This window comes from Mesocricetus auratus, unplaced genomic scaffold (assembly GCF_017639785.1).
Source record: "Mesocricetus auratus isolate SY011 unplaced genomic scaffold, BCM_Maur_2.0 Super-Scaffold_100004, whole genome shotgun sequence".
Classification (NCBI taxonomy): domain Eukaryota; kingdom Metazoa; phylum Chordata; class Mammalia; order Rodentia; family Cricetidae; genus Mesocricetus; species Mesocricetus auratus.
The window spans coordinates 62,269,223-62,281,456 of NW_024429189.1; the positions used below are offsets into that span (position 1 = coordinate 62,269,223).

Below are 12,234 nucleotides of genomic sequence, written 5' to 3' on the forward strand. Positions count from 1 at the left end.
CTAGTCCCACCAAAAAATAAAACCCACTCACGCCCATCAGTAACAATGTTCACATTTACCAGCCAACTCATTCTGCTAACTTGTGTGTGGATACATATGCATCTTAGTCTAAGCACAGGGACAGGTGGTGGCAAGCACTGGCGTCCCACCTGCTACCTGTCCAGCATCTGCTCCTGCAGAGTGGGCATGGAAACCCCACATAGTAATAAAGAAACCGAGCCCCAGATACCCAGCTTTCAACTAGGAAGGTCTCAAGATCACTCAAAGTCTAGTCCACTTAGTTTTTGTATTGGAAGGGCTCGTTGTCAGTCTCGTTGAGAAGGCATGTGCGGAAGATGGCTTCTATGACTGCAAAGGGGTCACAATTGGCAGAGGGGTGGTGATCTTCAAAATAACCCTTCTTCTTCTGGCCTAGAGAATGTGGATGCTGGCACTGTGGTAGGCAATGCCGACAGAAAAGTCGTTGATGTTGGAGGTTTCGTGGAACCCAGTCAGACACCAGGCATTGTCCAGGTCCCCCTTGGGATCGTAGGCTCAAATGTGGTACTGGTGACACTTGCTACGTTTCTCAATGACCTTCTCGATGCGTTTCAGACCATTCTCCTCCTGCATGGTCTTGGTGCTAAAGTTGGCATGGCAGCCTGCTCCATTACAGTTCCCAGGAATGGACTTGGAATCAAAGGTTGCTATCACCCTAATGGCTTCACATACACGATGCAAGATGAAACGGGGCACCCAGAGATGATTTCCCATTTGGATTCCTTCACAGGGTCCTATTTGGAATTCCCACTGGGCAGGCATGACCTCAGCATTTGTTCCTGTAATCTTGACCGCAGTATACAAGCAGGCACGGGACTGAACCTCCACGATACCCCTGCCATAGGCTTGGTCTGCGCCCACACCACAGTAATACGACCTTGGGACCCAGGGAAGCCTAGGCTACTAGATCCATCGAAAATTCCACTCAGGTAACTTTCTACACTCTTGGGCTCACAGTCCAGGGTGCTGGTCTTGTAACGCAGTCCTTCCCTAGTACCACAAACTCAGATATACATGGCTTTGATTTCCTCACCCTGGGGTAGGGACATGTACATTTTCTTGATGCCTTTGTTGAAGTGGGAATTTGCTGAGACAACCATGGCGGAAGGTGTTCCCAGGGGTGGCTGGCGGGATGATGGACGGGGTGGACAGGCCATGAGAACGAGGCAGAGAGGAGATCGGTAGAGGACTCAGACTGTTCTACTCCTATTCTCGGCTCTTAGGATGGATTCTTATCCTTCTGGATCCCTGCGACCAGATATACTCTTCCTCCTTTAGGTTGTTTTTGTTCATGGTGCTTTATCACAGCAGCAGAAGATGAACTAACAGAGCCACCTAGAATCGGAGTGGGCACGCCTGACTTCAGCTTAGGTTCATCTGCCTCAGAGCAAGGGCTCTCTAGAATACTTGTAAATGAAATGGTAATATGATTTCTGTCTTGCAGAGCACATTTTAACAGGCAAAGAAGGTGGAAAGTGTGAGAGATAGTCTTCCAGTTAAAGCGGAATCCCTTGAAAGACCCGAGGGGACTGATACACAAAGGAAAACAAGGGCAGAGGTGAGAGGTTACACTAGAACACGCTAGTTTTGCCATTCTGCTGACCAGAGACAAGGGAAACATTTGCTTAGCTAACGCTTTTGGAAGGTTCCAGCAATTAGGGTGTTAATATTCTGTGTAGTCACAATTATGTTGTAACTACCAATCAGGAGACAACTCATCATTTTGCTGTAATGTAATTACATTAAATAGCACCAGTCATGTCAGTTCGGAGACTGGGGCAGCCGCTAATTACCCACTGCACCCAGGCACCTCAGCTCAGAGCAGGGATAATTGGTGTAACGCTGTTTTGCGTTTCAGGGCTGGCCCGGTTTTCCCCAGCACAGCTTCAGCAGCTCTTGGATCCTCTGCTGCGTGTGGTTCAGCTGTGTTTGTCAGCTGGAAGCAGATAAGGTATTAATATCCCTGATCTCACCCCTTAAAGAAAGCTTGAGAGGAAAATATCTCTGACAGGTGGAGGAGAGCCCTGTGAGGATTGGGCTGTGTTTATCCATTTCTCCTCTCACGGTTGCATTGGGCAAAGTGAGAATAGTGAACCCATATTGGATGTCTCCCATGTGGCAGGGACTTGGACAGGTACTTTATAGGTGGTTAGATTGATTTTCAAGAACACATCAATCCCATTTACCGGAGAGGTGAGCCGTTGCCCTGAAGGCATAGAGCTTGACAGTAGTATAGGTGTGTACTTTTCAGTTCCAAAGTCCTCTTTCCACTGCCTTCCCAGTACCAGCCTAAGAAAGGCTGAGAGAGATGCCTACCCATATTGTAAGAGAGGGTGGCCCCGTACTTTCTTGTTTATTTCACCAACTTCTTCAGAGAATCCAAATCCTATTTTCAGACCTTTATAGCATTTGGAGAGAGAGAGACAGACAGACAGAGAGACAGAGAGAGGGAGGGAGGGAGGGAGGGAGGGAGAGAGAGAGAAATAGAAAAACACACACACACACACACAAAGAGAGAGAGTTTTTAAGCTAGCCAATTTTGAAGTGTACCTGAGTTTAAGCTTGTGTGTATGTGTGTGTGTTAAGAGGTTGTTAGATCCCCTGGGGCTGGAGTTACAGGTAATTGTGCATTACTCAATGTGAGTGCTAGGAACCTAACTTGGATCCTCTGCAAGAGCAGCAAATGCTCTTAGCACTCCTGAGCCACCTCTCCTGTCCCTACAAAGTGTATTTGAGCAATATCAGCTGAGCAACTGTGAGGTGAAGACACCCAAAGTTATGATAAATCTGAAAATGGTCTTTTCTCAGCTGTCTGACTTTGGCAGTAATCTGATTTAAAAGCTAAGGGAGAGCAGCAGATGGCTGATTTATATTCATGTGCAAAACGCTTTCCCCAAGTGATTTGGAGACCCTGACAGGTTTTTAAGGTTATAATAGCTGTGATTATTTTGTGTATTTTATATACACAAGGTGTTTTAGTCTTTCCTGATTGATATCCTTGTATCCTAAATGCATCTCATTTATGTGATGGGGAAACCAGGCTGGAGTAGATGATGAACAAAATAGAATCACATCTGAAAACATCAGCACAGACCTCTGTCTTGAAGCTCTGGCTTGTGGAATTTAGTTCATCCTTGGTGGAATCAGATGCCATTATTGTGGCCGCCTGCATCAGATGCTCACCAGCTGTGGGGTTTGTGGCTTCTGGAGAACTGTTGGGTCTTGCCTTTCCAAATGAATTTTCACTGTCCATAATAAGTCTCCTCTGGGAGATGTGTGTGTGTGTGTGTGTGTGTGTGTGTGTGTGTGTGTGAGAGAGAGAGAGAGAGAGAGAGAGAGAGAGAGAGAGAGGGAGGGAGGGAGGGAGGGAGGGAGGGAGGGAGGGAGGGAGGGAGGGAGGCACAGGACAAGTTGTAGGCATCATTCCCCAGGACCACTCACCTTGTTTTTGAGACAGCTCTCTCATTAGCCTGGGTCTTGCTGATTCAACTAGGCTGACTGGGATCTTCCTCTCTTCACCTCCCCAGTGCTGAGATTACAGGGGTGACACTCTTGGTCTTTATACTCAGGGTCTAGGTCCCTCATGTAGCAAGCCCTTACAACTGAGCATCTCCACAGTCTTGCTCTGAGAGGCTTTTACTGATCTCTGTGGAGTTGGCCAAGTCAGACTTCTCTGCTCTACTCTAGGAACAGTAAGTTAATTTGCACCCAGGCTTCTTAACTTCTATCTAGAGGAGAGGCGTGATTGGAAAAACCCTCAAGCTATTTCAAGGAGTGAGGAAATCAGGGCAGCGAAGTGGCTGCTTTTCCCTGGGGAGAAGTAGAGGGTGAATCATTTTGGGAAATTTTACCATATACAAATGACACCAAGGAGACACTGGGAGGACTGGTTATTAAAACAAAACAACAACAGCAACAAAAACAAAAACAACATGAGGATGTCAGAGGCTCTGGGGATAAGGGTGCTTGCTGCCAAGCCTGACAACCAGAGTTTAAGCCACGGCCCAGCCAGTTTAGTTCCCTGTCTTGCTGGTGAGGAAACAGGTGAGACAAGGGAGAAATGCAGCCTTTTTAGGACTACACCTTCTGTCACAATTCAGCTACACGCACAATTCTGGGTTGGGCCTGGTGGATCAGACCTATGATAACAGCTACTCAGGGGCTCTCGCAGAGGACTCAGGTTCAGTTTGCGGGATGAAATGGTGGCTCACAACTGACTGTAACTCCAGTTTAATGGCCTCTGGCCTCTGTAGACACCAGGCACACATGTGGTGCGCATACATAACATGTAGGCTGAAACATGATTGCTGATCTAGGGATCACTGTGGTTTCCCAGTGGGAGTTCTCCCTGGAATGTCTTCCTATAGGCTCAGGTATCTGAATCCTTGGTCCCCATCTGCAGGCATGGATTTTAGGAGGTAATTCTTTAGGAGGTGGAGCCTCATTGGAGGAAGCGTATCACTGGGGTTCTGGCTCTGCTCCCTGCCTACTTCATGCTTTCTGTTCTGCCAAGATGTGGCATCAGGGGTCCCAAGATAAACACTCCTGTGGGCGTGGCTTTGCTGTCACCATGACAACGGGGTGAACATATTATTAACTTAATTTGCTAAGTGCACATACTGTCAAACCATCCTCTAAATCTGTATAGCCATGCCCAGAGATTAATGAAGCTCTCAGACCTACCCAGAGAAGGGTCTTTGTGCAGTGGACAGAGGGTGACTCGGAAACTTACAAGTGATCAAAGTGCAGAGAATGATTGCCAGTGGAGTGCTCAGGCACCGGTGGGAATTTATGTCATTGCTTCCCCAAGGCTCAGGGGCCATCTTGGGAAAGGGGTTGGGTAGAAAGACTGTAAAAGCCAGAGGTCAGGGAGGATGAATGCAGCTGGAGCACTGCGCTTGTAAACTCACTGCACAGATTAGGATTGCAAGATCAAGCCAGGTACCATTCTAGCTTTGGGACAGGAACAAAGGCATGGAATAGAGTTGATGTGAGTACCAGGAAGTCAGGAGGCAGCTCTGGGGGAAGGGAAAAGTGGGGCCTGGAGCTCATGGGGGGCATTAGGGGATGGGGGGGGAGGTGGCTTAGCCACAACAAGAGGTCTGTCTGAGCTTTGCTTTTACAATAAGAAAGAGAACTGGGAGAGGCAGAGAGAGAGAGTTAGGTAGACACATAAAAGGGAAAGAAGGGGAAGAAAGAGAGATGAAAGATACACAGACTAAAAGAGAGAAAGAGAGGTAGGTAGGTACAGAAGGAGAGAGAACAGTGAAGAGGGAAAGAGAGGGGTAGGGAGGGCAGGGAGAAAGATACACAGAGAAAAAGAGGATGGATAAGAGTAGAGGAGGGAGAAGAAGAGAAGGAAGAGGAGGAGGAAGGTGAGGAGGAGGGGGAGGAGAAAGAGTGAAGCTATCAATAGCAGGATAAAGAGATGCAGAGGCTCCGTGACCATCTTAGCAACTCTGATGAGAGGAAGCTGTGATGAACCAGGAAGCAAAGCCTGTTGAGAAACTAGGGTGGTTTGAAAGAAATGGCCCCCATCGGGAGTGGCACTGTGAGGAGGTGTGGTCTTGCTGGAGTAGGAGTGGCCTTGTTGGAGGATATATGTCACTGTGGGGCAGGCTTTGAAGTTTCCTATGCTCAAGCTTTGCTCAGTGTGGGACACAGTTGCTTCTGCTGCTTGTGGATCAAAATGTAGACCTCTCAGCTCCTTCTCCAGCACCATGTCTGCCTGCTTGCCACCCACCATGACAATAATGGACTAAACCTCAGAGCTCGTCCCAATTAAATGCTTTCCTTTATAGGAGTAGCTATGGTCATGCGTCTCTTCACAGCAGTGGGAACCCTAAAGAAGACAGCTGTTGTACTCAAGGGTGGACCTTCCCAAAGCACCCTCTTCTAAAAGGGAGCGTGCTGGCTTTCAAATCTCAGCACACCTTGGTTATATACTCTCTCCAACTGACTGGCTGCATAGACCTCAACTACAGAGACACAAGCCAAATAGAGATACTCAAAGGAGGCAAAGATGAGAGAGGCCAGGGGACCATGGCTTTGATCATAAGAGGGAAGCACACAAGATGTCAGTCAGCCAAAAAGCCTTTCTTCCTTATGGAGGTGTCAGGAAGGCCACAACTTTGAAAATGCCCTGAAGCCCTTGGTGACATTTCTTTTCTCTAAGACTGTCTATTTTTTTTAAGACTAAAAGTTATTATTAAGGCAGACAGATGTACTGTCTTTCAGAGTGTGGGTGGGCTCTTCCTGCTAGATCTTGAGGGTTCAGTGTTTTTTTTCTTTCTGCTTCAGCTGCCCCACTGGCTGTCCCCCTTGCTGCCTCTACAATGACATAAGACATAGTGTGGAGTGGGAAAATTCAGTGCTTTACTCTGTTGGGATATGGTGGGAGCCATTGTGAGGAGAGGCCCTGCAAGGCTCTGGCTGGGTGAATAGACAGAATTTCTTGCTCCTATTCCCATGCTTCTGTTGAGTGACATCTCCCCATTTCTTCTTTCCTGTGCTGAGACCCAAGATGTGGCACTAGCCCCATCTCCAAAGTGTCTTCCTGAAGGGACAGTAGCACACTTGAGCATGTGGCTCTGACAGGCCTTGTCCTTCTCCCCAATTCTCTCTGTCTTGATAAAAACTGTTAGATATTATTCCTGAAGTTAACCACTAAGGTCTATTCCTGTATTTGGCCATTTCTTCCTCCTGAGGCTGACTACCACAGTCCAGCTACCAAAGTATTAAAGTCTAGCAATCAAAAGCTCCCTTTGGCTCACCTAGTTAACATGCCCAATTAAGATTAAACACCTCATCCTAACACAGGGTCTCCCCTTGTACCTTTGTAAACTGTCATTTTCCTATGTGCCACGTTTGTCTCTCTTCTCTATCCAGAAGCAATCCTTTGTTCCTCTAGGACAAATACCCATGCTCCATTTCTCTGGTTCCTCTCCCCTTCTCCCATGCCTTCTCTCTCCTGTGTTTGTCTCTTATTCTCTGACCTATTTCCCTCTGGGGCAAATGAATATCCTTTGTGCTCTTGGGGTGCTGAGCTCATACTTTCCTTTCCACTTCTCTTATGTCACATAAAGAATGGTTAATGGTTGCAGGTTTTGTGAACATGAGGACCTTGCTCAGAAGTTCATGTCATTCATGTTTGCCACTAAAAATGGCTACAAACTAGTATGTCCAATCTTTTGAGTCCAACAGACCCCAGAGATTCACCCAACTTGGGTAAATAAAAGCAAGTATTTCTATTCTGGTCTGAAAGTGGTGGAAGGTTATTTTGTTTTCCATGAGGTTGGAAATCAGCCGAAAAAAGAGATGCCCTTTATAACTCACACCTATGTGTCTTCAATTTTCATTATCAATTAAAAGACAGTAAACCCTTATCCTGAATAGAAGTGCAATTAGATCCAATAATGAAATCATCAAGCACTACTGAGGTGGAACTTGGCAGTAATTAGTTTTTTGATACATAAATACAATTTCCAAATGCAATTTGTCCCTGAGCCCAGGCTGCTGATTCAATTCATGGTGTTTGCCATCATCAGGGGCTGTGGGGTGAAGTATAGTCAGTTCTGTTCTCTGTAGAGAATGGAACGTGTTGGTTAACTCTGAAATAACTAGATAGAAATGAAAAAGGAGGAACATAGGTCTTCTGGGATCAGGAGAGGACAGTGTGCCTCCAGGATGTCGCTGACCTGTGAATTACACTGTCAGGTAGCAAGCTGTCCTCTTTGTCCTTCCCCTTTCTGTGTTTGCTTATGTTTCTTCCCCCTTTTCCCTTAACACCTCCCCCCTTCATTTGCCTATGTTTGTATTCATGGCATGTTCACCTAGAGTGTACTACACAGTGTCAGGGCTGGGGTAGAGCAGCAAGGAGCAGTCACTACTGCTGCTGTTGTGGGACAAGAACCACACATTTAATTTTAATTGCTGTAGTGCCACCAAGGGTCTCATGAGAGAGAAAATAAGGGCTCTTTTCTAGTCTAGGAGGTGCAATAACAGCTTCCTCGTGTTACTGACATTGTAGCTTTGATCAGAAACATGAATAAGAGGGAGGCAAAGAATCTGGAGAAAACTTGTTAGGCAGAGAGAGTGAGAGAGCTATAAGGAAGCAGTGATAGCTACAAAGAAATACTAAAAAGCAACTATGAGGAAGGCGGAAATAAAGGAAGCATCAAGAATGAGGGAGTTGAGATAAGGCCATCTGGTAGACCTTGTTCAAGGTTTTGGTTTTGATTTAAAAACCCACAAGGAATTCTCTGAAGATTTTACAACATAATCCTGTGCTTTAGTTGCCACGATCCTGTAAAGTTCAACATTTGTGGGCCTCTTACCTCAGAAATTCAGTTTGATTGTTCTTTAATCCTGCTTCCACTGTGTCTGTGAGCCTTCGGAGGTCACTGCTGGGAGGGACATGAAGGTTGTGGTCCATCTCCCCCAGTGACTTGCAGTATAGAGCTTTAGTGTTCCTAAGCTATGAAGCCATAGCAACATAATCTGAAGTACTTTAGGAAAAGGTTAAGGATTTGTGACAGATTCATCTGATGAGAAAAAAGCAACAGTTTGTACCCAAATGAGTTATCTGAAAGTGCTGGTGGCGAGTGAAAATCTCCCTTCACTTGTCTAACCCAAATTCGCCTAATAAGTAGTACCAGACCATTGCTTTATTTCTCCACCCATGAAGACTTGAAGTGTGTTGGAGAGAGGTCTTATGACCTAAAAATTACCAGGGTGCAGTATCTATTGACCTAGTTTTCTCAGGGAATGGAGACTTTGTTTGCTTCAGGAGATGGGTTAGGTAAAGGTAGACTATTGGAACAGAAACCCAACAGAGCAGTTGAAGAAATGAAAAATATCAGCTCCTTTTCATGCAATACTCTAGATGGGAACATTTCATATCAAAGAGAAAATTCTACTTCTCTTTCATACTGGCAAACCTGAGTTACTTACAATTTGTGTGCCTCAACCCCCCTGGATATTTCCATCTGCTGTACAATAAATGTTGCACGTTTGCTACACTGAGATCCTGGAGGGTAGAATAGAGCTTCACATAGGACATTTGTTTAGATCTCAGTTGACACATATCACTTCTACTTTGACTTCATTGGGGAAGACTCAACACATGGTGAGGACTTTCTTACCCATGATCATATTTATTGCAAAAGAGATTGAACTATAACTGATATGGCTAGTGGCAATGGTGTCACTGAGAAAGAGGGGAGATTTGTTTGCTATGGTTGGCTAGATTTTTTCTATACCCAGTGTGATAGAACAATTGCAAAAAGATCACAGTTATTCATATTTCCATGTGTCCACACTTAGAATGTGATGTTGAAGCTTCCTATAACAGGAGTTGGAGTCTATTTTCCTTTCCCTTGAATTAAGGTTTGGTGTGGTGATATATTGTTTATGATCTAATAAAACTTGCCTGGAGATCATAATGCAAAGTTAGTCCCAGCCATAGAGGCCATGCAGTGGTGGTACACACCTTTAACTCCAGCAGTCATTCTAGTTAGCCATAGAAGCTGGGCAGTGGTGGTGCACACTAGAGAGGTTATAATACAGGAGCAGGGTCTTAGAACTGGCAATTAGTCTTCAGCCACATTGAGGACAGGATTGCCCCAGCCTTGGTAGAGGTAAGAGCTCTCTGGTGACTTGGTTGCTTTGCTTTACAGATCTTCAGCTACAGTTTGGTTCTTGTTTTGAATAATCAATACTGTATGCTAGATGTGGCAATGTGCCCATCCAGGTCTTAAGAGGATTTGCGTACTGTCCTAGACCCCATGTCAGGATTCTAGAAGGTGAGAAACAAGAAGAAATCAGCCTAATTGCTCTGACTAAAGTCATGCTAGACCTATGCTGATAGCTGATTGACTCCCAAACCCATGAGAATAAAGAGCAAAGATTCATAGACATGTGAACACACTCACAGATTCCCACACATGGGTCATTATGTTCAGTTGAGATCAGAGGAACATCTCAGTTTAGTAGATCTAAATAAATGTAACAATAATAATCGGGGAAGAAGAAGCTATCAACTTGAGAGTGGAGGTGTAGAAAGAGTTAGAGGGAGGGGTTTGGGCTGGAGGAAGAGAAGGGTGAAAGTGTAATATACTTTAATTAAAAATATATAAAAATAAAATGAATCTTAAAAGGAAAGAAAATCTAAAGTAAACAGTACAAAGATTAAAGGTTGTTAGACTGAGGCAATGAGATAATATAGAATTAAGCTTATGTTTTAGTTCATAATCCAGAGAAAAGGAGGAGAGTTACTTTTGGCTCACAGTTTCAGTTTATGGTGAGCCAGAACCATCATTCCCGAGTAGTGGTAGGATGTGTGGGAGTGAAGGTGCTTTCCTCATGGAGGCCATAAAGCAGAAAGGGAGACAGGAAGTCAAGATAGACTTTAAGAGATTGAACATATGTCAGTCTCTTTCCAGGAAGACATGGTGCAATACTGGCATGAAGGTTATAGGAGTAATAAATTGCTTCCTGATTGGATTGGAGTCCTACTGACTGACTCTGAGGTGGGAGTTCATGCCAGCCACTGTAAACTCAGTCAGAAGCCTATGATTCAGTAGGTCATAGGTCATAGTAGGGGAAAGTTACCACTATTATTCTGAGAAACAGTCATGTTGTCAAACAGTTTTTAGACATACTGACATTCACAGCCATAGATTAGTGCTTCTGTCAGCCTTGGTCAGAGAGGCTACTTCGGCGAACACAGGGACTCAGAACTGATTGAAGTGCTTAGAATAAGTGGCTGCTGAGTGCCTACCCCATGCCACCACTCAGGGAACATCATAGAAGATGGATAGAAAGAGTGAACCAGCCAGAGGGAGGCTGATGGGGGATGTCCTTCTATATATATGCTTCTCTTATGGTTAATGAATAAAACACTCTTTGCCAACAGAGGCAGGAAGATAGGACTAGGAGACAAATTCTGGGGAAGGTAGCACAGAGAGACTGCAGAGAGAGCCTGCTCCTCATTTCTCCACCTTCCTGAAGCCACGCCCAAAGGAGTGTGGTCACTAACACAAGTTCACTGGCAAGGCAAGATGCTACTACAGGAGGCATGCTGTGGAATGCTGTCTTCCAGACATGACATGACCATGGCACTCATGAACTCATTGCAGGTCTGTGGTTTCCTGTATAAGATCAAACCAACAAGACCGCTCAACATCCCCTCAGGAAGCACTAATTGGGCCATGTCTGCTAAAAAAACAAATAAAATAAAGCAAAACAAAGCACAAGACCACCCTTCAAAACTACATCCTTAGTAATCTACTTCCTCCAGCTAGTCACGCCTCTTGAAAGTTCTATCCAGTTGTACCACTGTCTGGTGAGTTAGTTGCCCACCATCCAGCTCCCAAATAAATCACATAGAGTCTTATTCTTTTTATTTTATTTAAATAACATTATTTTTCATTTATTTTACATACATACTGGATTTCCCCCCCTCCCCCACCACCTGCTATTTATTTGATTACTCAGGAATCCTATAAAAACACTAAACTCTGAGCTTTAATTGGTTGGTAGACTTTTAGTCGTTGCTTCAATTTCACAAAGTTTTATAGGTCCACCTAAATTGTTTATCTGACATAGAGTAAGGGACTAGGGAGGACAGATGGATCTCCCTTAAGTGAAATAGAATAGATAGTTATGGATGGACAGGGTGGTGATGAACTAGAATGGGAGGACCAAGCAGGGAAAGGGAGAGGTAAAAAGGGAAGAAGGAGGGAGCTTACAGAGAGATGGCTAAAATTAAGATCATTTGAAGGGTAATACTGAAACCTAATACAAGAGAAGCTTTCTAAAACATATACATATATGAAGGTTATCGAAATGAAATTGCCAAATAACAGAGGAGACAAAGCCCCAACTGAACATCTCTTGTCACCAAATGAAGATTCCACTACTAGGAATATATTGAATTGTTGGATCTTTATTCCTGTTCCTTCTCTTTGGCTCTTTTCCTTCTGTTGATTTGTTTTGTCCAGCTTTAAAGTGATAGTTTGTGTTTATCTTAATACATTTTAGTTTGATATATTAAAAATGAATGAGTAAATAAAAATGTATCCACAAAGGCAAAGGCTAACAACTGAAGTATTACTTGTACTTGCTAGGAGAGGGAAAATCAGTTTTCTTTAGCAGTGTGATACCAGCTATATCAATCACTCCAGGACAGGCCTC

The 12,234-nt window shown here is 44.6% G+C and overlaps 1 pseudogene; it reads right to left on the reverse strand.

Annotated features, from left to right (window-relative positions):
- Positions 1–277: 277 nt before the first annotated feature.
- On the reverse strand, positions 278–8,473 carry LOC101840220 (annotated as a pseudogene).
- Positions 8,474–12,234: the final 3,761 nt, after the last annotated feature.